Genomic DNA, 25,856 nt, shown 5'->3' on the forward strand with positions numbered 1-25,856 from the left:
GGTAGATTGAACAAAATTCCATATTTTGAATAGACATTAAAAAAAACAAGCTTTATTGAGATATAATTCACATATCATATAATGTACCCATTTAAAGTATATTGGGTTTTGGTATATAATATTATTAATTTTTAAAAATTGTAGCAAAATATATACATATATGACATAAAAGTTTCCATTATAACCAATTTTAAGTGACAATTGAATGCAGAGTTTTTAAATCATTTTTTACAGGGGAATTCTGTGACTTACCTCTTGCTTGTCATTGTGAATCTGAAAAGAAAATAAATATACTGAAATATAAAAGACCAATTGAAAAGACATGCTGACATGGACTCTTCTGTAAATGAGCAGCAAGTTATTAACTGTTCTTAAGAGACTCCATCAGCAGCCAGGTGCCCTGTGACTCCCAGAGGCCTTATAGATCCCAGACTCCCTCAGCACCATCTGCCCAGAAATACTGCTTCAGGGTCATTACCACAAAATGATAAGTGTTCAAAATGAGGGTTTCTCACAGCTTCCTGGGAACTCTGGCTTATTAGAATGTTGAAAAAGCTCTCTAGGTGCATGGTCACTGGCTAAAAGCTGCTGTGATGGAGTTCTAATACTTAGATTGTTGATTGCCAGTATCTGAGGTTTTCCTAGTTCAGGATTTCACAGTAGCATCATTTTTATGTTTTGTCCAAGCTTTTGGTTGAAAATAACAGTAGCCGACAGTTCCTGAGCACTTCTCAGGTTCTGTCTTAATTGCTTCACATACATCATCTCTTGTGATTCTCACAACAATCTGAGAGAAAGAGGCTCTTATTATCTCCTTTACACAGACAAAGAAATTGAGGTTTGGAAATATCTAGTAACTCACTGGCCTACAGTGAGGTCTTAACAGCTGGTAAGTGGCAGAGACAAGACTCCAACCCAGGCCCCAGCCCTGGGCCAGGAGGACGGACCCCAAGTAAGCTCCTTGAGTCCCTGCATCTAAGCTCCTGCTGTGGAAGGGTCTCTAATGTTAAATCAGGAAAGCACCGAACCAGGACAGCTCTGAAACGATATTCCTGTCCTCCAGGGGCTTTCAGTCCAGGATGAGAGAGTACAAGGGCTCTAATAAGGCCTATAATAAAGCTACCAATAACCTACTCCAGTATTCATGCCTGGAGACTCCCCATGGACAGAGGAGCCTTGTGGGCTACAGTCCATGGGATCGCAAAGAGTTGCATAAGATGAGTGACTAATCACAGCAGAACACAGCACAGCACAAAGCTACCAATAAAGCTGGGAAAACTCTTAACAATTTAAATTTCTTAATAGTTGGACGCCTTTTTGTTCCAGATACAATGATATGCAATTAAAACGGGCCAGGGTAAAAAGATAAGGGCTTCTCAGGTGGCACATTGGTAAAGAACCCACCTACCAATGCAGAAGACACAGGAGACCCGGGTTCAACCCCTGGGTTGGGAAGATCTCCTGGAGAAGGGCATGGCAACCCACTCTAGTATTGACTGGAGAATCCCATGGACAGAGGAGCCCTGTGGGCTATAGTCCATGGGGTCGCAAAGAGTTAGACATGACTTAATGATTAGAAAAGGATACATACTATACAAATCATTTCTTTAAAACTTATTTTGTAGTTTCTGATACTTCATACTGTAGTAGCTGCTGAGCTAAGAGGCCTCTAAGGTCCTGCAGTAGCTTTGAGAAAACAATGCTTGCTGCACTCCCAGAGCAAACATGCTGGTCCTTCCAGTGCTGTGGTAATTAGTCTGTTTACTTGAAACACTTGAGCTGAGTTTACAGGGCCGCTAACTAAAGCCTCCTTACCTTAAGGGCTATGTACCTCTCCAGGAGATGTCAATTACTGCTTTGCAAATTGTGTCAACTTCTTGGCAAAATGGCAGTCAGCTGTCAATGTGAACACAAGATGAATCACAGAACTCAAGAGAGGCAGAGGTATTTGCAAAAGCAGACTTTCAAAGAGCTGGACAAGCCTGCAAGCATTACAGCCTTTGGTTCCTTCATCTTTAACATCAACAAAGTACATCATGCTCAGAAAAAATATTAATCCTTTTTAGGTCCCTGACCTCTGCACACCTCTCTTAACTTTTCTCTTTTTGACATTGCTTGCCTCTATCTTTAAAAAGTGCTGAAGCATAAATGCTATTCTAAACTGGTTACTTGTGAAAATACTTTTAAAATTATTTTTTGCTGCCAAAAGTAAAGTAAAACAAAATTTTTTTTCTTTTTTTGCTTATGCTACTTAATCATGGATTTAGAAGCCAGGGATGGAAAAGAAATAATCCAGGATAGGTATTAAATGTTAATGTAAAATGGTTAGATTAGCAGAATATCAACATCTGGGTTTTTCAAAGTGGGGCCTTATACCACCTGCTTCAAAATCTCTTTTAGAAAACAAACAAATTCACCCAGGGCCACCTGGACTCTAATCTCTGGGGATAGAGTGCAGTTATCTGCATTCTTAATCAGCTTCCTATGATTCAGGAGCTAATTGAGGATCTTTCTAATTTTTTTCTGATTAAAAGTGATAGGCTGGAATGTTCACAGTTCTGATCAGCTTTTCCCAGTGACTGCTTGCTGCCACAGTGGGGGTTCCTCACCTTTATTTGTGCCATGATCTGGGAGTATGGTAAGTATACAACTCCCTTCTTAGGATAATGTTTATAAATTCATAAATAAAACATATTGGACTTCTAAAAATGAATTATACTGAAATGCAATTATCAAAGAAAATATAATTAGTTGCCTTTTAAAATGAATGTATAAAATAATATTCAGTAATACCAAATGATAGGTATATTAACTACCAATATTTCAAAGCTGTGATGAGCATAAATGAAAATTTGATATTCTTAACAATTGATGTGTCTATGATTGTATTAATGACTTCTATTTCAGTTACAGACATAGCTAATACCACTGCTTTATTGCCTACATTTAAAAAGAAGGAAACGCTAAAGGTTAGTTAGAAGTTTGTGAAAATAAAGATGTGATTTTTTTCCCCCTCATCAGGGAGTTCATGAACTCCCTGAATTCTAAACTTGAGCTTATATTCTACTTGAATTCAAGCCCCAGTTTAAAATTCCCCTTGTATTATAGAAAAAGGTAGATAGTAGTCATGTAAAAACTTCCATTATTTCCCAGTTCAAATATGTCACTTCTAAGAAATGTCTTGCCAATTAACTAGACAAAAAGACTATACAAAGTGCAGCACATGGCAGGGCAGGGCAGCGAACACACCAAGATGTAACACTTGTTTGCCCTTATAGACCTCTGACCTGGCCACCTTAGAGACTGTGTGAAGTTGCAGACAGGTGTTGCTTGTGAGATTTCATCATCCCTTGGGGCAGCTTCTTCTGGGTCATTCATTCTCTAGATCCCTGGAACAAGCTTCCTCCACGGCTTCCTATACTGAGTTGGAGAGGGTGGAAAAAGATTGCTTATGTTATCCTGGTGGAAGGTTAGTCCTGGGCCCTAGAGCCGGGGATCTGAAATAGGTGTATGAAAATAAACCATTAAGCACATTTATCTTAAACCTTCCCCTGCAGCTCCATTATTTCAGGAAGGCCCTCAAAGGGCCTTTGCTGTGGGTACTTCACCTCAGGAAGGCGAATGAAGTGCTGAAAGCTCAGAGGATCCACCTTTTGTGGAGAGTTGGGTCTGTCCACACTTAGCCCCCATCATGGTGCAGAGGTGCTAAGTGAGCGTGGGTTCTTCAGTGTGACCTCTACTGATCCCTTAAATGTGACCCTTCAATGGCCTTCTGATGGTGGCAGGGGGTTGCTCATCTGGGGAGGTGACGCACACTGAATTGAGTGTCAGGCCTGGCACTGTGGGTCAGACAGACTGTGGTGCAAAAGCAGCTCTTTTTCTGTCCCTCTGCCTTGGGTTCCTCAGCTGGAATCAAGACAGTTGTATTAGATGATCTTTTTATGAAATTTAGTGATTGAATTGTTGAATTGTTCTTCTAGGGCTGCTGTAACAGTAAACCACAGACTAGGCAGCTTACACAATGAAAATACATTCTCTCACAGTTCTCGTAGTCCTGGAGGCTGGCAGTCTGGATCAAGGTGTTGGCTGGGTTGGTTCCTTCTAAGGGCTGTGAAGGAAAGGGTCTCTTCCAGGCTTGTGGTCGGCCTCTTTTCCCTGTCTCTTCGCATCCTTTCCCCTTCTATGTGTGTCTCTGTGTGCAGACTTCTCCCTTTTATGAAGACACTAGTCCTACTGGAGTAGAGCTTGCTCTAGTGACCTCGCTTTATCTCGTAATCAAGATAAAAGGTTTTTTTTTTTTTTTTTTTTAAACCCTCTGTCTATATAACATCCCGTTCTAAGGTATACTTGAAGTTAGTACTTCAACATATGAATTTGGAGGGGATACAATTCAACCTATGACAGTGATCTTTTGGGTCTCCTTTACGGTGGATGATTTTAGGTGTTAGATAATTGTTCAACTCTCCCCTAGATGTCATGAGTGATTTTGAGACTTTCCTACAGGAGCCGGAGCACTGGTTCCTAAGGCGCTGAGCAGAAATGACCTGTCTTTGGCAGGTCTCTGCAGTGTCCAGAGGAGACTTGTCAGGAAAGCCATTCCTCACCCCACAGAAAAAAGTGACTGTCCTTTGGGAAATCCCAGACAGGGCAGTTAGGAGGGCAGCAGTCCTCATCTCCAGAGGCAAATTGAGGAAGTCTTCCCCTTAGGAAGTCTGTTTCAGCTTGGCTCAGACTCTCTGTGCTGGGGAGAGGCACAGGGTAATGACTAATGAGCAATTTTCCCAGCCCAGGGGAGGGTCCTGGTCCCACCTGACCCACACCCTTGCAGCCCCACCTTAGACACATGGAGCCAAGCAAGCCTTCAGTTCAGGAGAGGAGCGCCGTTGTGGAGCCAACCAGCTTTCACAAGCTTACCCTGGATTTCAACAGTAAATCTGGGTGTTCTCATAGTGTGTTATTTACTCTATGGCACTTTATCTGTGTTTATAAACCATCTACTTGGTTTTCCTGCCAACTTCAGTGTGGTATAATTGAAATTAAGAATGAAAGAAATGAAGAGCCAAAGTCTGAATTTGTCGTCTATAAAACAGAATAAAAGCCCAGCTGACTAAGCTAAAATATGTACAATCTGATGTACAACAAGTATTTTAAAATAATTTAAAAACAAAATCCAAATGAGAGTGTCTTCAAAATACCAAGGAATTTTGAACATTTAAGAGACAAAAAATACACAAAATCTCACAATGATTTTGATTTCATTAATGTTTCCTTGCTACTTTAGATAGTTACCACAATCTATGAAATGTGAACAACAAAAGTTATCTAAAATTATATTACAATGAGGTAAAAGCAATTTAAAATCTATTTGGAACTGTGAATTTTCACCTTCTAAATTTTTACATTAAAATTTTATCTAAATCTCTGTCAGGCATGCTATTTTCCCCTCCCATAAATAAGATGTCTCTCTGCTTTGTGACGAGCTTCTTTCACTTAGTTTTTTTCTAAAGTGAGTTCAGTGATTTTGTTCTCGTTGGTGCTCTGCATAGTCTGGAATCCAGCTTGATCTTCTACTTCATTTCATAGCTTTTACTTTTATGTCAGCTTCTGGGACTATTGTTTTTTTAAGTATATATGTTTATTTTCATGCTTTGTTTTTATATTACTCACCGAAAAGGTAGCTGTCATTTACATATCCAGTCATCTCTTTTTTACATCTTTCTAATGTTCATCTTCTTTTCTGCAACTCTACTTGTTACCCGCTCCAGTTTTTGTCTGACCTAGATACCTCAATTGTAAGCGCTTCAGGGTAGGGCTCCTGTCACTTGGTATTTTGTAAGGTTTTCCAGAAACTTCTTACCTGACTTTGAGTAATTATGATATGCAGACCACTATAATTCAGTTATGAATCTGTGAATGACAATATATCCTGCTGATAACATTTTAGATAACAGCTTGGTTAGGGTGTGGTTAAATAGTACAGATAGTTAGAAGTGGGGAAAGGATTCAGCCAAAGGAAAATTGGACATAAATTTCTTGAAAGTGTAAAGCAACTCAAGGGCTTCTCTGGTGGCTCAGTGGTAAAGAATTCGCTTGACATAAGAGACAGGAGTTTGGTCCCTGGGTCAGGAAGATGCCCCGGAAGCAGGCATGGCAACCCACTGCAGTATTATTGCCTGCAGAATCCCATGGACAAAAGAGCCTGATGGGCTACAGTCCACAGACTCACAAGGTGTTGGCATGACTGAAGCAATTGAGCATGCAAGGAAATCCAAACCTCTTGCAATGTGGCAGTTAGTGCTGAAGAGAAGTTGTGGGTAAACTCTCAAGTCCTGGAGAGGACTTGTACTTTAAGAGACACATGGAATGGGCTAAATGAGAACATAAGAAAGCCCATGGCTGCTCATTTGGGCATGTTGGAAACCATAAAAAAAAACTATTCCTCAGGTACAGAAAAAATGACTTAAAAAAATACGGTGGTAATAATACTGCCCTGCTTGAAAACTGATCTGACTAGTCTGTGACCCAGGTGAACTTTCTTTCCTGTCTCTATATTGCTATGGCTATGATCACCACATCTCCTAGGAGCTTGGAAAGTGACACATCAGAAATTTGGAGATATTCCTTTAGGGTGAGGTCACTTCTGGTCACTTCCTCAGGGGCTTTATTAAATCAACGAACAGCTGTCTTCAAAATCCCCATTAGGTATCTGGGGACCAGTATCTATAACTATCAAAAGATGTCATCTTCTCTTTTGAAAAACAAAGCAAGATAAAGCCATAGAAAATTTGGAAAAATTACAGAGTTAAGTTAAAGAAACTAATGTTTATGAGGCTTCCCTTATAGCTCAGTTGGTAAAGAATTGGTTTGCAACGCAGGAGACCTGGGTTCAGTTCTTGGGTTGGGAAGATCCCCTGGAGAAGGAAGTTGCAACCCATTCTAGTATTCTTGCTTGGAGAATCCCATGGACAGAAGAGCCTGTCAGGCTACAGTCCATGGGGTCGCAAGAGTAGGACAAAATTTAGTGACTAAACCACCAACTACCAGTGTTTATGAGAAAATGAAAGCCCTCCTCATAAAGATCACCCATGGGGACTGTGGCTTCTGGAATGCCACTTCCTGGTGATTGCCTCAGGGGTACTGCTGCAGCCATCCCCTGGGAGCGTGGTAGGGAGTGTGGATCTCCATCAAATGCCCATAGCTGGGAGGGCTCAAGTATAAAAGAGCTGTTCAGACACTGAGGCTAGGATGCCAAGGCAAGACTTTGCATCATGTTATTTGGCTGTGTAAGTGCTCCTGAATCTCAGTCTCTCCCAAGGCTCTCAAGCTCATGAAGAATTAAAGGGGTGACAGCACAGAGTCAGGGCTATCACCAGGGCTGACTTAGACAGTAGAAGCTCTCACAGTACCAGCTGACCACCTGGAGAGGAATGTTGGCAGCCTCTGTGGAGGTCTGGGAAAGATCTTTCTGGAGGAATAAGAAGACATAAAGGTGGCCAGATGAAGGGTATAAACTTTCCAGCTTTGCTGGCAAGCTCTCTGAGGTGACAGGGTTGAATGAGATTCACTAAACAGATCTGGCAAATTTCTATGGTGCTAGGCCACTTTTAAGGTACCTTAAAATAAAAACAATGTAGGATGTTCTGGACAGAATGTTTACATGCTCTCCCAAGTTAATATGTTGAAATCCTAACCCCAGGGTGATGGTATTAGGAGGTGGGGGCCCTTGGGAGGTAGTTAGGTCATGAGGGTGAAGCTCTTATGAATGGTGTTAGTGCCTTTATGAGAAGAAGGCTTTCTTCTCTCTCTGCTCTGCCATATGATGATATGTATGAGAAGAAAGCCACCTGCAAGCCAGAAAGAGGGCTCGTAACAGGTCTGCTGGCACCTTGATCTTTGACTTCCTGGTCTCTAGAACTGTGAGAAATAATGTTTGTTGTTTAAGCCATGCAGTCTGAACTAAGACATAGAGAATGCCCAGAACCTTGTAGGAGAATGTATCCTTTTGGGTAGTTCACAAAAAGATGAAAAGCTAAATATCTTTGGAGAAAAAATGAGCTTGAATTAGTATCAGAATTGGTATAAAGAATAAAACCAGGGAAACCCTGATTTAAAATCTTTCTTGTTTATTCTCTTTGTTGGAATCTTTCCTGTCACCTAAAAAGTTCCCTAATTAATCAGTCAGAAATTTATACTCTGAGAACATTTCATGGGATTAGTAGTTTTGTAATTGTTTCTGACTCAGTTCGTACGTAGTGTATATATAAACTATAGCACAAGAGTGTAAAACAATGGAACAGTTTTCTCTCACTATAATCAGGCTTTGCTCTCTCATATCAAAATTGCTGATTTAAAAATTTTTTCTTTCCAGCTTCAAGGTTGCCTGTTACATAATTTCTTATGAAATAAGCCACAGAGCTCAGTTGGTATTACTTTATGTCTTTGATGTGAAATCTGAGGAAGTATAGTTTAAAATTCTGTTAAAACTGTTAAAATTGAGATTAAAGTCACTGACCTCCATGACCAAATAAAAGTGATTAAAATTAGTTATATTAAAATATATTACTAAGAACAGTTTAAATACAAAGCTGTTACAATTCTAGCTCCATTTCTAAACAAGATAATTTGAAATTTTTGATGATTGTGACCTCTTTTATAGTTTAAGGAGAACTTAGTACATAGGATTGTTACCTATTAAATTATAAACCTATTTGAAATTTATGTGGTTGAAAGATAAGCTTTCTTGTGCATTTTGTTACTTAAAGCAGTTCCATAGATGTTTCTAAAAGAACTCAAAGTAGTACTATTTATCCCACAACTTTCTTATTTTCTTTGTGTACACCTGGTGTTAGATTGGGCAGAGTTTAGAATATCGAAGTTTAGGAATTCAAATAACACAGGAGGTTTAAGTATTGAAATGATGCTTATTTGCAAGATTGTCATCTTTGCAGGTGACATATCCTAAAGGTACAAGTAGATGTTTATGTAGATAAATATGGATGTACATATACATGCAATTACATACATTTTTTTCTTTATATAATTTGTATTTTTTAAAAAATTCTCTCAATGTGTGTTGTGAACCTGATCACACTCCACCCCCACTGCCTGCCCCATGCTCCCCTTCCTTCCATGGGATTCTGTGTAGTATAAAGCATGTAAGAGTTGAGGAAGATTTGGGGGCTACATTTGGTGATGTATCCTTGGGGTAAATCCATTATGTCAGTTATACAGAACAAGCAACCTTCCCACATTTCCTTTAAGATTAGTATCAATACCTTATTCAGGGGTCTAGATGCCATAAATACGTATTTGCTAGCCTTGTCCAGCAGGAAGCCTTCCCTGATAAGTCTTACCCCTTAAAAATAGCTCATTCTTTTACATCACATCAGCACGTAGCGTTTCAAGTTGGATTTAATTTTTTTTCTGATTGCCATTTTTCAACCATTTTTTCCCCTACTGCTTTCCCCAAAATGTTCATTTCAAGGTTACCTACTGTTGAAATGCTTGTCACCAAATCTAATAAACACTTATCAATCAGTATCTTATCTGTTTACAAGTCATCAATATTGTGATCACTCACTCTATTCCCTGGGCTCCACCATTAACATTCAATGTTTGTTTACCTCTTAATCACATGGATAGTCCTTTTTCTTCAACCTTTCCATACCTGGTTCCTCCGAAACCTGCTCTTCATTCAAAATCTGCTGTCTTGTTTAGTGAGAGGCCTCATCCACCTGAGATGATACGGATAGTAGGGTACTGTTATCTGACAGATAAGACAGTTAGATGCATCTGAATCCAAAACCTGTCTTTGCCTTTGTGGATTTTCTTGTGAAAATTGTGTCTCTGACTCTAAACTTTGAGGTTGAAGTGGTAACAATTATGTCATAGAATTACTATGAAGATTAAGTAATAATCTCATAGGATTATTATTGTACATATTAATGATATGTACAACTGGCATGATGCCTAGAACATAGAAAACTTTTATTAAGTGTTAGGCTGTTCTTAATTTTTGCCTAATTGCTTTAGTCAGAAGTCACCCTGGACCATTTTATCCTACAATTAAACTCCATCTTACAACTGTTCACAAAGTACTATTGATTCAACCTTCTAAAATCTTCCAGAATTTATTACCTCCCTATTCTCATGGTTTAATTATTTACTGACTGTATCATTGCCACAGTTTCCCTGATCCACTTACAGCCAAAATAAAGTTTTAAAATGCAAATCTAGTCTTGGCTGGGCCCAATTAAATTCTTCTGTGGCTCTCTGTAGAGTTCACAGTCACGTCTACCTCCACAGTGTGGTGGAGGGACAACTTTCCACTGTCCCTTTAGAGTTAAGTCCTGCTACTTCCCGCAACAAATTACACCTCGATTTTCTGAAGTCTCCAACTGTCTTTACCTTCCCGTGTGTAGTTATACCTTAGACTCTTCTTCCCATTCTCCTTTGATTCATCTGGTTATCCCCCAGACTTGCCTTAAAGTTAGCTCAGGCTTTATCTCCTCTATGAAGGCATCCTGATGAGCCAGCCTGGTTTAAGTGCCCTTTATTCCTCTGTGGTTGCCATCATCATATGCATAGTATGGCCAAAGCATGAATTACAGTATTTTTTTCCTCATGATTCAATTTCCATTTCCCCACTAGCCTGGAAACCCCTTGGGAACATGTTAAATCTCCTGGATATAATTTACACCTTATACATACTATGTCTCAATATATGTGTGTTGAATGAATGGAATGTTGAGTAATTTATTATAATAGAGTAAAACTTGAATGAATCAATAATTAGATGAATTGATTAATGAATGATTTGAATCTTCAGAATGGGCCAGACTAGCAGGCATTCAGTTTTTTTCACAAGTAGTTTTCAACACCTTTTGCCCTTTTCTATCTGCCTAGTTTTTGCCTTCCTCTGCTGAGTTAAGTGCCCAAACTCTGAATACCTTTAACACCCCATACATGTCTCTGTATTAATACTTGCCAGCATGTTCTTAACAGAAGATTGAACTAAATTAATGTCAGGGTCATTACTCAATAGAATCCAGAGTCTAGACTCATCAGTGAACTCTAGGGCCATGGCCTTGTCTGATTTATCAACTATGCATTGTGGATATTATTGTTCAGTTCAGTTGCTCAGTCGTGTCCGACTCTTTGCTACCCCATGAATCGCAGCACACCAGGCCTCCCTGTCCATCAGTGACTTACTTGAGCTTATAGACTTCTGCAGTGGAAGAACTCAGATTTAATTTCCAAATGCCATGCTATTCTATTTTACTCCTTTTAAGAGTCAAAAAACAAAGAAGAGTCACATTTTATTTATTTCAGTTTTTACTCATGTAAAAGCTGCTGCATCTAAATCAATTGTAGTCTAATTTCTGGCCCTTAACTAATATTTGAAGTTCTCTGTAGACGTTTTGGACTAATGTTATTATTTCTTTTAATAAACACAAACCAGTTGAGCCACTTCCTTCTTGTGCATGGTCAGTGAGGAAAAAGAAAAGAAATGGATTACAAAGTTTTACTCACATTTGGTTGGTTTATGGGCTATTTCATATCATTATCTACAATAATAAATGTAGTATATATGGTGATTTCTGACATAGTTATAGTCAAGCATTGTGATTGACAACAGAAGAAAAACTCAAATATACTGAGATAAAATTGTTTCACCTGAGCTGTTGTTAGGGCTTAGCTGAGAAATAACTTTTTTTCTTCTTATTTCCCACCCCCTTTTTTCTTTCTTTTATTAAAACTTTGTTTCAGATCCCTGTTTCTTCCATATAGAAGGGAGGTTTCTGGACAAGGCCTTGGTTGGGTAGTTAATGACCTCACCTGGACAAGTTCCCACCTTATCTTTTATGTCTTTTGTGTACACTAGACAAATAAAACAGATGAGGAAGAATATTTTGAGCCAAAGAACACAGTGCAGTTGGAAATTCTTGCCTCATGTAGCCATAGCCGTGTTTATTGTTGTTCTAGCTAATACATACTAAAACACAGACTGAAAGATAGGGAACCCTAAACACACCACCCTCTTTCTCACGTCCACACCTTTGGTCCTGCTGAGATTGCTCCATGGTCTACCCTCTTCTCTGCCTCTTGAGTGAGGAGGAGTTCATCTTTAAAACCTTAGCTCTCTAGCAAACCCTTTTAGGTCTGCCTCTTCTAAGCACGTTTTGGGTCTAGCTCAGAGGTAACTGCCATATTGAATAATAACCATCTCCTTGCACGTTTGTCTTATCTACTAGGTTGTGAGCACCTTGGGAGCAATAGATTGTGGTTATTTCACAACCAGATCCTGAGAGCCAAGCTCTGGGTAAGCCAGACACATAGTAGTCACTCAGATGTTTGCTGAATAAATGTGAAGTCTGGTCCTTAGTCTGAGATGATGTAATATTTACAGCCATTGACTCAGATGATAAAATCCTAAGCCAATCAATTAGGCAATATTAATAAAAATGACTCCAGTTCTTTGTAGTTCCCAAAGTATATTGAATGCAGTTATTTTAAAGACCAGGTAAACATTTTGATTGAAATATGTTAGCTCTGTAGAGGGAGTTGGAGGTAGAATGGCATAATGGCTAAGAATGTGCCCTTTGAAATCAATATACCTGGGTTGAAAAACAAGTTTTGGTGCTTACTAGACCTGTGACATTGAACCTCTTACTTGCATCAGTTCCATTGTTTGTAAAATAAGTACAGTAATGCCCACCTCACAGTGTTAATTAGAACATGTCAGTAAAACTCTCCCCATGGTTCTCAGCACATGGTAAGCAGTGGATACATGGTCTCTGTTATTAGTGGACCATGTGCTCCTAGGCACAGCTTTGCTGTAGAGTTGTGGGATTTTGGTCCAACAGTTATGTTTGTTTTCAAATGTCCCCTGATATGTAACTTGTTTGCAGATGCTAGGATCTGTCCTTAGCCTCCTCCCAACTTTGAGCCCAATTTTACAGATGACCTTAAGTCTCACAGAATGAGAGGGGACCCAGTTTGAGTGAGAACTGGCATTTTAAGGACAAGCTTTTTCACTCTCCTCCTTCCCTTTCCACTCACTTCTCTCCTTTCTCTTTCCTATTGCAAGACTTTCCTCATAATGCTTGAAGAAAAAGATGGGAGCATATATAGATGACCATTTACTCATCCAAACTCTGTTCTAGACATAAGTCTTGTGTCCTAGGGGCCTGAACTGGGTGCAGGATTGAAACCCCAGGAGCTTCTAAAGTAGAAGTGTGTGGAGCAGAAATTGATAGAGACGACCAAGTAGCAACTGAACTAGGGTATCAATTCAAAAGTATTGTGTCTACCAGCAGAATTCTGCTGGGAGGTAACATGATAGAAACTTGGGAAAGCAGAACTGAGAAACAGGGTTAAAGGAGGACAGGAAAGAACATGTGGAGATATTCCCTGACTCATGGAGCAAAACCCGCAACAGGTAGCAAGGAATAATGGAAAGGTCAGAGGCCTTGAGCCCGGACAGGCTGTGGGAGCCTAAGGCATTCCTCTAGCCTGTTCAAGCCTCATTTGTTACATCTGTAACATGGAGATACTAGTGATTGTCCTATTGTTTTCCTGGGAAGATTCAGGAAAAAGGTGTACCTAAACTATCCAGGCTTTTTCAGGTACTCAGCCCTCAGCCTTGGCTTTGACAGGGCGGGAACCACCAAGCTACTAATACCAACAAAGATCTAAGGGGAAAAGCAGGCTTTCCACTTCTGTAGTCTCCAGTCATCCCTTCTGATCCAAGTTTATAAAGACAGAGGATGGAAAATCAGATGAAGCATTGTTGATGTTTAAGAAGAGGATGCCAATGAGCTTAGAATCTGTATTTGTTATGGACAGCTAACCCGGAAGATTGGTTCTGATTGGGTGCTGCTGACATCAGCCTCTAACTCAATTCCTGCCTCTAATTTGGAAAAATGGTGAATGAGGAGTCCTAGAAAACATTTCCCCAGGATAAAGCTGCTTTCTCCTTAGAGATCCAGTGCCTACTTTTCTGATGGAATGAGACACCCTAGTTTTCCTAAACTCTTTTGGAGAAACCATGCAGTTTGGTATTTACTCTAATTTCCTTAATGTACAGGAATGACCATGATAAGTCACAAGTATTTGATCAAAGTATGCTGAGCATACATTTGTTTGAAAATGTAGTTGAGTACTTTGGATAAATGGCAGTAATTACATAGCATAGCATTATATTGATGATAATGTGAAATTCAGATGCTACTGATTTTATTTAATGGTGTTCAACTCCTTTCTTGGGAATAAATTTAGTTTGCTTCAACCTAATTGAGGACACTTGATTGAGGTGCTTGCTGTGACTGCCTTAGTGCTCAGCTAGGGGCATATGGAAAAAAGCCAAAGAAAACTGATAGTCAACAATAAGTTCCCTGGATTTGTGTATGTTTCACACAGCATTAGATTTTTTTTTTTTAATTTTCTGAAAACTGCTTTTACATTAGTCCTTCATTTTTTAAACTGTTATAAATATCAGTGGCTAAAAATAGAAAGAGGAAATGGATATTGATAAATAAGAAATGCTCTTGATTTTTGAGAAACATGTTTTCTTATTTCCAAAGTTACATTGCATTTCCAAAGTTACCTGCCAGGCTATAATTATTGCAATCTTTATATATAGGAAGGATCTCACAGGAGAGAAGCAATAAAATGAGAACATTTTATGATCAAAATTCAGCACAGTTCTTTAAACTTACTGTTTTCCACTGAGTCCTGCAGTAGACATCATAGTGAGTTAAGGGAAAAACATTTTAAAAATGTGTTCTCCACACCTTTTCCCTAAGCGGGTTGTTTGGCTACTTTTGTATCCTGATTCATTTCCCATTTTCCCACAATTTTACATACTTGAGTGCTGAATCTCTCTCTGCTTTTTGTTGTCTTTCTAGTATCAGATAACTATCCTAAATCAATAATTTGTTTTCATCAGAAACAATTTCCTTCCATAAAGAAAATATCATTGAGGCATAATTATTAGAATAAGCCTCCTTAATACAACTATGCGGAGAACTATGGAGACTCTGAGTGTTAAGATATGTGTTTGAGTCTCGACCCGGCCACTCTTTTGTGACCAGTCTTGTGATCTTGGGAAAGAGACATTTTTTTCTGAACCTCTGGCTTCTTATCCATGAAATGGGATGATGATACTTTATAGTGATTATAAAAACTAGATGAAATAATGTCACAAAAGCAGAACTGCTTGTAAATTCCAGCTGAAAGCCTTTTAGATTTTTAGATCTCTGCTGAAGTACAGGGACAGTGTCTCCATCTTTTTTATCCTCAGCATCTAGCAATTGAGCAGGCATACAGGAGGCCCACAGAAACGTCTGTGGAAGGAGTTACTGATATTTTCACAGGTGCCTGCTTCATGTCAAGGCTTCTTTAAACATCTGTGAACTCCTCTGGGACCAACGTTGAAGTTACCAGGATGTTTCTCACAAATCCTGACACTGTTCCTGGCATACCAGCAGTTGTCTCCTGAGGATTTCAGAATGAAAGAGCAGGGGCCGTGCTGGCTGCGCACTCTGCTTCTGAGGGAAGTAAAATCTACCATGTCATATATATTTGGCCATTCTTTGTAACTATATCATTGAGCAGAGAAGTCTTTAAACTTCTCTAATGACATGGAAATCTAGACAAGCATAATGAAAGAATCATCCATAACACTGGGAATGATAAATAATCCCAAAGAGATCACAGATGTTTTATCATAAGTACTTTAATAAACTTCATAAAGCTGTTTCCAAATAAAAGCATATCCTCCAATGGCAGTAATTAGAATCTATAATAGAACCAAACAAAGAATTAAAAGAGATCATTTACTGTGACTAAACACACTACATTTGCCCACCTGCATTTTCTACAGCTTTGTAAAAGACTCATGAGTCAGGGTCATGACATAAGAGAACACTGTGCTGTATTCTTAAAACTAGAGCCTGTATAATGGACTAGAGATAGAGCTTCTACTTCTTATCCTGTCATTACTTTATAAAGTGAAGAAAAGCGAATCAATTAATGCCTGTGTGCCTTAATTTCCTAAACTCTAAAATGAGTATTATATTTGCCTTACCTGTCTCACAGGGTGGCTATGAGTATTAAATGAAGGAATATAACAGATTGCTGGGAAATAAACATAAAAACCTCTTTATGAGGGCGTTTTGTGATGATTCTGGCTATAGCAATCACCCATTATTGATACAAGTCTATATGGTTTCTTTCATAATCTTCAGTGAAGTTATTCCAATTGCCAAAGCCTTCAATTTCAGTTTCTGTGTTTTCTCTCCTAAAGACCATGTTGTTTCAGTTGTTATAACTTTTTAAAATATTTGTCTGGCTGTGCTGGGTCTTCGTTGCAGTGCAGCATCTGGGATCTTTAATTGTGGCATGTGGAATCTTTAGCTGCAGTATAGGAACTCTTAGTTGAGGCATGTGGGATCTAGTTCCCAGATCAGAGGCCAAACCCAGGACACCTGTACTGGGAGTACAGAGTCTTAGCCACTGATCACCAGAGAAGTCCCCCAGTGTTATAATTTTTATAAATCTATTGTGAAAATCACCCCCTCAGCTGATAGCTAACACTTGTGAAAGTTGGAGCTTTGGCTGTTGAAAACCGAAATAATAATGTTTGTCTAGTTATTTTAGTAACCCTTATGTAAAGTTTTCAATCTCCTGGCAAAGAATGTGACTGTCTTGTTCATTACTTTATCATCATTTTGTAGCATAGGGCTGGGCATAAGTCTCTATCTAATCAATATTTATGAAATAAATGAACGATTCTACTGTATTATTGAGAGATTTCTCCAAAGCAATTTTTAAATTTGTTTTTCAATTGGAGTGTAATTGCTTTACAATGCTATGTTAGTTTTTGCTGTATATATGTATACATATATCCCCTCCCTCTTGAACCTCTCTCCCGCCCTCCCCAACGCCCTCCCATTTCACCTCTCTAGGTTATCACAGAACACTGAGGTGAATTCCTTGTGTTATGCAGCAGCTTCCCACTAGCCATCTGTTTAACACATGGTAGTGTGTGTATGTCAATGCTACTCCCTCAGTTCATCCCATCCTCTCCTTTCCCTGCCATGTCCACAAGCCTATTCTCTGCATCTGAAGCACACTACTGGTTTCCTTGAAAAATTAACAGTTAGAAAGAAAAATGTTTTGTGTAGATGTGATCAACCATCAGATAAATACTCAAATTATTAGGTTAAGAACCATATACATGCTGCTAATTTGAGGGATATTGTCTGAGCTCAGGCTCCATGTGGATAGGTCAAGAAGACCTGGAGCTGAAATCCAGTGACATCAGATGGCATGATGGCTCATAGGTGGAGTTGTTTCAGCTCACAAAAGCTACTACTTTTTCTTTATTTGTAGAGTTACATTTTTAAAAAGACTAAAGAAATGTGTTTCTACATTAAATGGATTTTTGATGTAAGTCTTCATTTATTCAATGCATATTCAAATGCATTTTATTTATCAGGAGTTGAGATACATATTCAAGGAGACAAAGAAAGACCTGCCCTTGTGGGTCTTATTGTAAACCAATGATGCAGACAAATGAACAAGCAAGTATGACTTTTTGATAAGGACTAAGGGAATGCATAACAGGATCACCTTAGAGATTAGGGTAGGAGAGAGGGTCAAAATAAACTTTCTAGCGAGATGCTGTCTAAGCAGAAAATGGAGGAAAAAAATTGCCAGGTGGCATGAAAGGTGAACACACAGTAGGGTTGGTCCATGGAGTTGGGGGAGGTGAGTTGGGCAAGAAATATTTTATAGAAGTCACCTAGGATAGGTCATACAGGACCTTGAAAGCAATGTAAGAGTTTGGATTTTATCATAAGACTAAAGTCAAGTTCTTGTAGGAATTAAACTAGGAAAGTGATCAGATCAAATTAGTTCTTTAAAGATTCTTTCAGCAGGTGGTGCAGATAATGGATTGGAGGCTGAGACTAAACAGAAGGCCGTTATAGACATCCAGGAAGAGAGGATTAAGATTTGAACTGGATTACTAGCTGTGTTGATGGAGAGAAGCAGAGGAGTCTGAGAGAGCTCAAGGGGTTGAATTTGAGGGTCACCACAAATCTTTGCCAGGGACATGGCTGTAGATCTGAGTTTAATGCAAGAGGGACCACAGGATTGGGGTTTATTAGGCCATAAAATCTCACAAAGACCAAGCTGTATGATCTCTGAGGACAAATCCTCTGCCAGGCCAGCTTCACGAGTGTACACCCTGTACAGTCACATAGACCCCTGACTCAGGCAAGGTGCTTTTAACAGTTTAACGCCAAGAGGAGCTACCCCACGTCCGAGGTCAGGGGCAGTGGCCTAGAGTGCCAGGCTGCGACGGCGCAGGAATGGCCGAGAGGAGCTACCCTGCGTCCGAGGTCAGGGGCGGCCAGGAGAAGCCACCTTGTGCCCGAGGCCAGGGGCGGTGATCCTGAGGAGCCACCCCGAGCCCGAGGCCAGGGGCGGCAGCTGGGAGGAGCCACCCACGCCTGAGGCCAGGGCCGGTGGCCAGGAGGAGCACCTGAGGTGGCTGCACAGGCACAGGAGGGCCTAGAGGAGCTATCCCACGTTGAAGGTCAGGAACTGCGGCGGTAAAGAGATACCCCTCATCCAAGGTAAGGAGCAGCGGCTGTGCTTTGCTGGAGCAGCCGTGAAGAGATACCCCACGTCCAAGGTAAGAGAAACCCAAGTAAAATGGTAGGTGTTGCAAGAGGGCATCAGAGGGCAGACACACTGAAACCATACTCGCAGAAAACTAGTCAATCTAATCACACTAGGACCACAGCCTTGTCTAACTCAATGAAACCAAGCCATGCCAGTGGGGCAACCCAAGACGGGCGGGTCATGTTGGAGAGGTCTGACAGAATGTGGTCCACTGGAGAAGGGAATGGCAAACCACTTCAGTATTCTTGCCTTGAGAACCCCATGAACAGTATGAAAAGGCAAAATGATAGGATACTGAAAGAGGAACTCCTCAGGTCATTAGGTGCCCAATATGCTACTGGAGATGAGTGAAGAAATAACTCCAGAAAGAATGAAGGGATGGGGCCAAAGCAAAAACAATACCCAGTTGTGGATGTGACTGGTGATAGAAGCAAGATCTGATGCTGTAAAGAGCAATATTGCATAGGAATCTGGAATGTCAGGTCCATGAATCAAGGCAAATTGGAAGTGGTCAAACAAGAGATGGCAAGGGTGAATGTCGACATTCCAGGAATCAGCGAACTAAAATGGCCTGGAATGGGTGAATTTAACTCAGATGACCATTATATCTACTACTGCAGGCAGGAATCCCTCAGAAGAAATGGAGTAGCCATCATGGTCAACAAAAGAGTCCGAAATGCAGCACTTGGATGCAATCTCAAAAATGACAGAATGATCTCTGTTCGTCTCCAAGGCAAACCATTCAATATCACAGTTATCCAAGTCTATGCCCCAACCAGTAATGCTGAAGAAGCTGAAGTTGAACGGTTCTATGAAGACCTATAAGACCTTTTAGAACTAACACCCAAAAAAGATGTCCTTTTCATTCTAGGGGACTGGAATGCAAAAGTAGGAAGTCAAGAAACACCTGGAGTAACAGGCAAATTTGGCCTTGGAATGAGGAATGAAGCAGGGCAAAGACTAATAGAGTTTTGCCAAGAAAATGCACTGGTCATAGCAAACACCCTCTTCCAACAACACAAGGGAACACTACATACGGACATCATCAGATGGTCAAAACAAAAATCAGGTTGATTATATTCTTTGCAGCCAAAGATGGAGAAGCTCTATACCGTCAGCAAGAACAAGACCAGGAGCTGACTGTGGCTCAGATCATGAACTCCTTATTACCAAATTCAGACTCAAATTAAAGAAAGTAGGGAAAACCGCTAGACCATTCAGGTATGACCTAAATCAAATCCCTTATGATTATACAGTGGAAGTGAGAAATAGACTTAAGGGCCTAGATCTGATAGATAGAGTGCCTGATGAACTATGGAATGAGGTTTGTGACATTGTACAGGAGACAGGGATCAAGACCATCCCCATGGAAAAGAAATGCAAAAAAGCAAAATGGCTATCTGGGAGGCCTTACAAATAGCTGTGAAAAGAAGAGAGGAGAAAAGGAAAGATATAAGCATCTGAATGCAGTGTTCCAAAGAATAGCAAGAAGAGATAAGAAAGCCTTCCTCAGCGATCAATGCAAAGAAATAGAGGAAAACAACAGAATGGGAAAGACTAGAGATCTCTTCAAGAAAATTAGAGATACCAGGGGAATATTTCATGCAAAGATGGGCTCGATATAGGACAGAAATGGTATGGACCTAACAGAAGCAGAAGATATTAAGAAGAGGTGGCAAGAATAGATGGAAGAACTGTACAAAAAAGATCTTCACTACCCAGATAATCATGATGATGTGATCACTCATCTAGAGCCAGACATCTTGGAATGTGAAGTCAAGTGGGCCTTAGAAAGCATCACTATGAACAAAGCTAGTGGAGGTGATGGAATTCCAGTTGAGCTGTTTCAAATCCTGAAAGATGATGCTATGAAAGTGCTGCACTCAATATGCCAGCAAGTTTGGAAAACTCAGCAGTGGCCAAAGGACTGGAAAAGGTCAGTTTTCATTCCAATCCCAAACAAAGGCAATGCCAAAGAATGCTCAAACTACTGCACAATTGGACTCATCTCACGTGCTAGTAAAGTAACACTCAAAATTCTGCAAGCCAGGCTTCAGCAATACGTGAACCGTGAACTCCCTGATGTTCAAGCTGGTTTTAGAAAAGGCAGAGGAACCAGAGATCAAATTGCCAGCATTGGCTGGATCATGGAAAAAGCAAGAGAGTTCCAGAAAAACATCGATTTCTGCTTTATTGACTATGCCAAAGCCTTTGACTGTGTGGATCACAAGAAACTGTGGAAAATTCTGAAAGAGATGAGAATACCAGACCACCTAACCTGCCTCTTGAGAAATCTGTATGCAGGTCAGGAAGCAACAGTTAGAACTGGACATGGAACAACAGACTGGTTCCAAATAGGAAAAGGAGTATGTCAAGTCTGTATATTGTCACCCTGCTTATTTAACTTCTATGCAGAGTACATCATGAGAAACGCTGGACTGGAAGAAACACAAGCTGGAATCAAGATTGCCGGGAGAAATATCAATAACCTCAGATATGCAGATGACACCACCCTTATGGCAGAAAGTGAAAAGGAACTAAAAAGCCTCTCGATGAAAGTGAAAGAGGGGAGCGAAAAAGTTGGCTTAAAGCTCAACATTCAGAAAACGAAGATCATGGCATCTGGTCCCATCTCTTCATGGAAAATAGATGGGGAAACAGTAGAAAAAATGTCAGACTTTATTTTTTTGGGCTCCAAAATCACTGCAGATGGTGACTGCAGCCATGAAATTAAAAGATGCTTACTCCTTGGAAAAAAGTTATGACCAACCTAGATAGTATATTCAAAAGCAGAGACATTACTTTGCCAACAAATGTCCATCTAGTCAAGGCTATGGTTTTTCCTGTGGTCATGTATGGATGTGAGAGTTGGACTGTGAAGAAGGCTGAGTGCTGAAGAATGATGCTTTTGAAGTGTGGTGTTGGAGAAGACTCTTGAGAGTCCCTTGGACTGCCAGGAGATCCAACCAGTCCATTCTGAAGGAGATCAGCCCTGGGATTTCTTTGGAAGGACTGATGCTAAAGCTGAAGCTCCAGTACTTTGGCCACCTCATGTGAAGAGTTGACTCATTGGAAAAGACTCTGATGTTGGGAGGGATTGGGGGCAGGAGGAGAAGGGGATGACCCAGGATGAGATGGCTGGATGGCATCACTGACTTGATGGACGTGAGTCTGAGTGAACTCCGGGAGTTGGTGATGGACAGGGAGGCCTGGTGTGCTGCGATTCATGGGGTTGCAAAGAGTTGGACACAACTGAGCAACTGAACTGAACGCCCTATTGTTTATATGTTGAAATTCTTCATAGTTTTTGAACTGGGCCCCACAACTTATATGGAGGAGGGGGTTTTTGCAACCCCCTCCAGTATTCTTGCCTGGAGAGTTCCATGAAGAGAGGAGCCTGGCAGGCTACAGTCTATGGGGTTGCAAAGAGTCAAACACAACTGAGGGACTTCACTTTCCACAACTTATATAGCTGGTCTGGAAATTACCACTGTGGTTAAGATGTGCTAGGTGTTTGTTAAAATCGGTTGAATGAAAGACTTCTATTTTTACGCACAAGCAGTTAGCTTAGGAGTCACAAGGCAGGCAGGAAGTAAGGCCAACTGCTCCTTAACACAGGCCAGTTCCCCTGTGTCCTGCTGCCTGAGGGTAGAGAGGTCTAGAAAATGTGTGCCAGCAGCTAAAGCCGAGCAGTCACACCTCAGGGATTTGTAACTTGGTTCTGCCTATCCAGTCAGCTGATTCAGCTATGTTGTCTCTTCAACTACTTCTACAGACCAGTCTTTATTTAATACTTATTTAGATTGTCCTGCAGTGATTTCTTTTTCCTACTGTGTTGACTTCTAATTTTGAATACAGGTTACTCAGATCATCTCTGAATCCTTGATTTTCTTTTGTCTTTTTTTCTATACCAGGCATCATTTTGCTGCAGTCAAGTGTCATGCTGTATAATTATTTTTAGATCAAGTATACTTACTGCTTCGATTGCTGAGAGCAAATTATATACTGTATATCCTGTCTATTGTTAGATTTAGGTATAATAGAATTATTTCAATCTTTCTTCATGTTAACTCTTGAATGCTTCTCTTCTATGTGTTTTCTTGCAATAACCTCAGTCATATCCTTTGTTGACATGTATCCTTTTTTAAGAATTTATTCCTTCCAGGCTGTTTCTACTTCAGACGTTGCTGATGGTCAGTCACTGGTTAAACTTGGTGTCTTAGTCTGTTTGAACTGTTGTAACAGAGGTACCATAGAGTAGGTGCCTTGTAAACAACAGAAATTTATTTTTCACAGTTCTGGAAGTTGGGAAGTCCAAGATCAATGTGCCTGCAGATTCAGTGTCTGGTTCCTGCTTCCTAGCCCCTTTTTAAAGTACCTTTTTAAAGGGTACTAATCCCATTCATGAGGGCTTAGTTCTTATGGCCAAATCACCTTTCAAAAAGCCTTGCCTCCTACTAAGATCAGATATTAGGGATTAGAATGTCAATATATGAATTTGGAGTAGACACAGACATTTAGTTCACTTGGCAACCTACGAAGCCAAGTAACGCCTTCATCTCACTTTTAGACCCAGGGTGGTAAAGACCCAAAATGGAAAATAGCAAGGACTTGAGAGTCACTGAAATCTTGGTTTGAATGCTAGTTTTGCCAGAATAAGCTGTGTTTTTTTGATCCTCTTTCTCTTTATCTGAAAAAAAAAATGGCAATAATGCCTATCTTGCAGGACAACCTAGAAGAATAGTTCGGTTAATGTATAAAAAAGTTCAGTATATACTAAGTATTCAACAATGGCAGCTACTCTGCAAAATACATTCTGTATTTTTTTCTTAAACCTTCTATAGCTCAAGGAAGACTTGAAATATTCTTACTGTGTATAAGGTAAGCAAGATAATCCTATTTATTTTTATGTACCTTTTTATCTGTCAATCCATCTATCTCCATTTTATAGATATATATAACTTAATTTCTAAGGGTTACCTGTAGTATTTTCTCATCTTTAATAAGGAAAGAAGACTCTACTTCAACTTTTTAACTTGAAAATTTTCAAATCTACATAAAAGTTGAAATATTGGTAAAATAAACATGGTATATTTTCCCCTGGGTTCATCAATTTTAATATTACTCAATTGTTAAATAATTACTACTAATACCTGTTGTATTCATGCCATTTTTTGTTGAACCATCTGAAAGTGGTTGTGAAGACATTATAATCCTTTGCCCTTAAATACTTCAGCATGTATCTCCTAAGCATAGGAACATTTTCCTACATGACCGCACTATATCACACCTAGGAAATTTAATATAAAAGAAGTCTTCCACTATCTGGTTCATTCCCATCCCTCCAGTAAAGACAAGTCATTAAGAATTCTTGTCAGCCTCCATGTTAGTTTCAATTCAGAGACAGAAGTTCTCTGGGAGAGAGGGCTTGGTTCTTAGAAGTCAGAACTCAGGCAGTTGTTGACAGTAGGAACTAGCAGAACAGAGATCCAATCCCTAACATATTTATGCATATGTCTCTAATGCTATACTTTATTCAGACTAGTTTTGCCTTTCCTTAGCATATCTTTACTTATCATATTCACTTATATCTCCCTCTTTCATTCCTGATTCTAAGATCTTGCTTTTTCCACCTGTGGGAATTACCATAGCCTCAGGTTTTACCTTGTCAGTGGACTTCCTGGAAGACATCAGCTAACACCTGTCAGCCTTCTCTGAATTGTTGTTGTATACCTTATATGCAAGGAGATCCAACCAGTCCATTCTGAAGGAGATCTGCCCTGGGTGTTCTTTGGAAGGAATGATGCTAAAGCTGAAACTCCAGTACTTTGGCCACCTCATGAGAAGAGTTGACTCATTGGAAAAGACGCTGATGCTGGGGGGGATTGGGGGCAGGAGGAGAAGGGGACGACAGAGGATGAGATGGCTTGATGGCATCATTAATGACTCGATGGACATGAGTCTGAGTGAACTCTGGGAGTTGGTGATGGACAGGGAGGCCTGGCCTGCTGCAATTCAAGGGGTTACAAAGAGTCGGACACGACTGAGTGATTGAACTGAACTGAACTGAGCTGAACCTTGTATGCATTAATTTATTGAGCATTGTCTTACCTTGTTGTTCTCGAATTGTTTTATAGGATTTTTAGGAGGCAAGATTTAGGCTCCATAAGGGCAAGGTCTTTGAGAACATAATAGATGCTTGAAAAATATGTGTTAATTGATAGTTTTATTTTCAGCTGTGTATATCTTTGACTAACAATGGCATTGAACTGACTCAGCATCTTGAAGCTCAGTAGCATCCAGCCTTTGTCACCAAAAAGTGTTTTTGTAACTAACACGTTTACCATCAATTACACTCACAGTTGCTTTGTATTATTGGCTCTTCTTTGTCAAAGGATATATAGATCCATCATTTAAATCAAGATCAGTAGGGGCATCTCCATTCAGGCAGAGGTTTTAAAGCCAGCTGGATGTCAGTTACCAGGACATTGTTCAGACTGCTGTGTGGCCAGAATGATGCAGATGTTTAAGTAATTGAAATAGCTGCAGTACCACATAGTTTGCTTTGCCATTCCAACTGTATTATTGTTTGACTTTTAGAAAAAGCAATTGTGTGCATCTCCCACTACTTTCTTTCTGAAATCCATATTATTTAAAGTATAAATTGATATTTTAATGGATGTGTTGGATCTGTTAACAGACGTGATAACTGTTGACTTAAAACAAATGGTCACAACCTAAAAGTTGAGTTATGTTTTATTTAGCGGTAATTTTTAGGACTTCAGGGCTAGAAGACAGCATCTCAAGTAACCCTAAGAGAACTGCACTGAGGAAGCAAGGGGAGGAGTCAGATTATATAGAAGTTTGTAACAAAGGGCACAGAGAAGACACTGGCACCCCACTCCAGTACTCTTGCCTGGAAAATCCCATGGATGGAGGAGCCTGGTAGGCTGCAGTCCATGAGGTCGCTAAGAGTCGGACACGACTGAGTGGCTTCACTTTCACTTTTCACTTTCATGCATTGGAGAAGGAAATGGCAACCCTTTCCAGTGTTCTTGCCTGGAGAATCCCAGGGACAGAGGAGCCTGGTAGGAGGCCGTCTATGGGGTCACACAGAATCGGACATGACTGAAGCGACTTAGCAGCAGCAGCAGCAACAA

Source organism: Budorcas taxicolor, chromosome 9 (assembly GCF_023091745.1).
Source record: "Budorcas taxicolor isolate Tak-1 chromosome 9, Takin1.1, whole genome shotgun sequence".
NCBI classification, from domain to species: Eukaryota; Metazoa; Chordata; class Mammalia; order Artiodactyla; family Bovidae; genus Budorcas; species Budorcas taxicolor.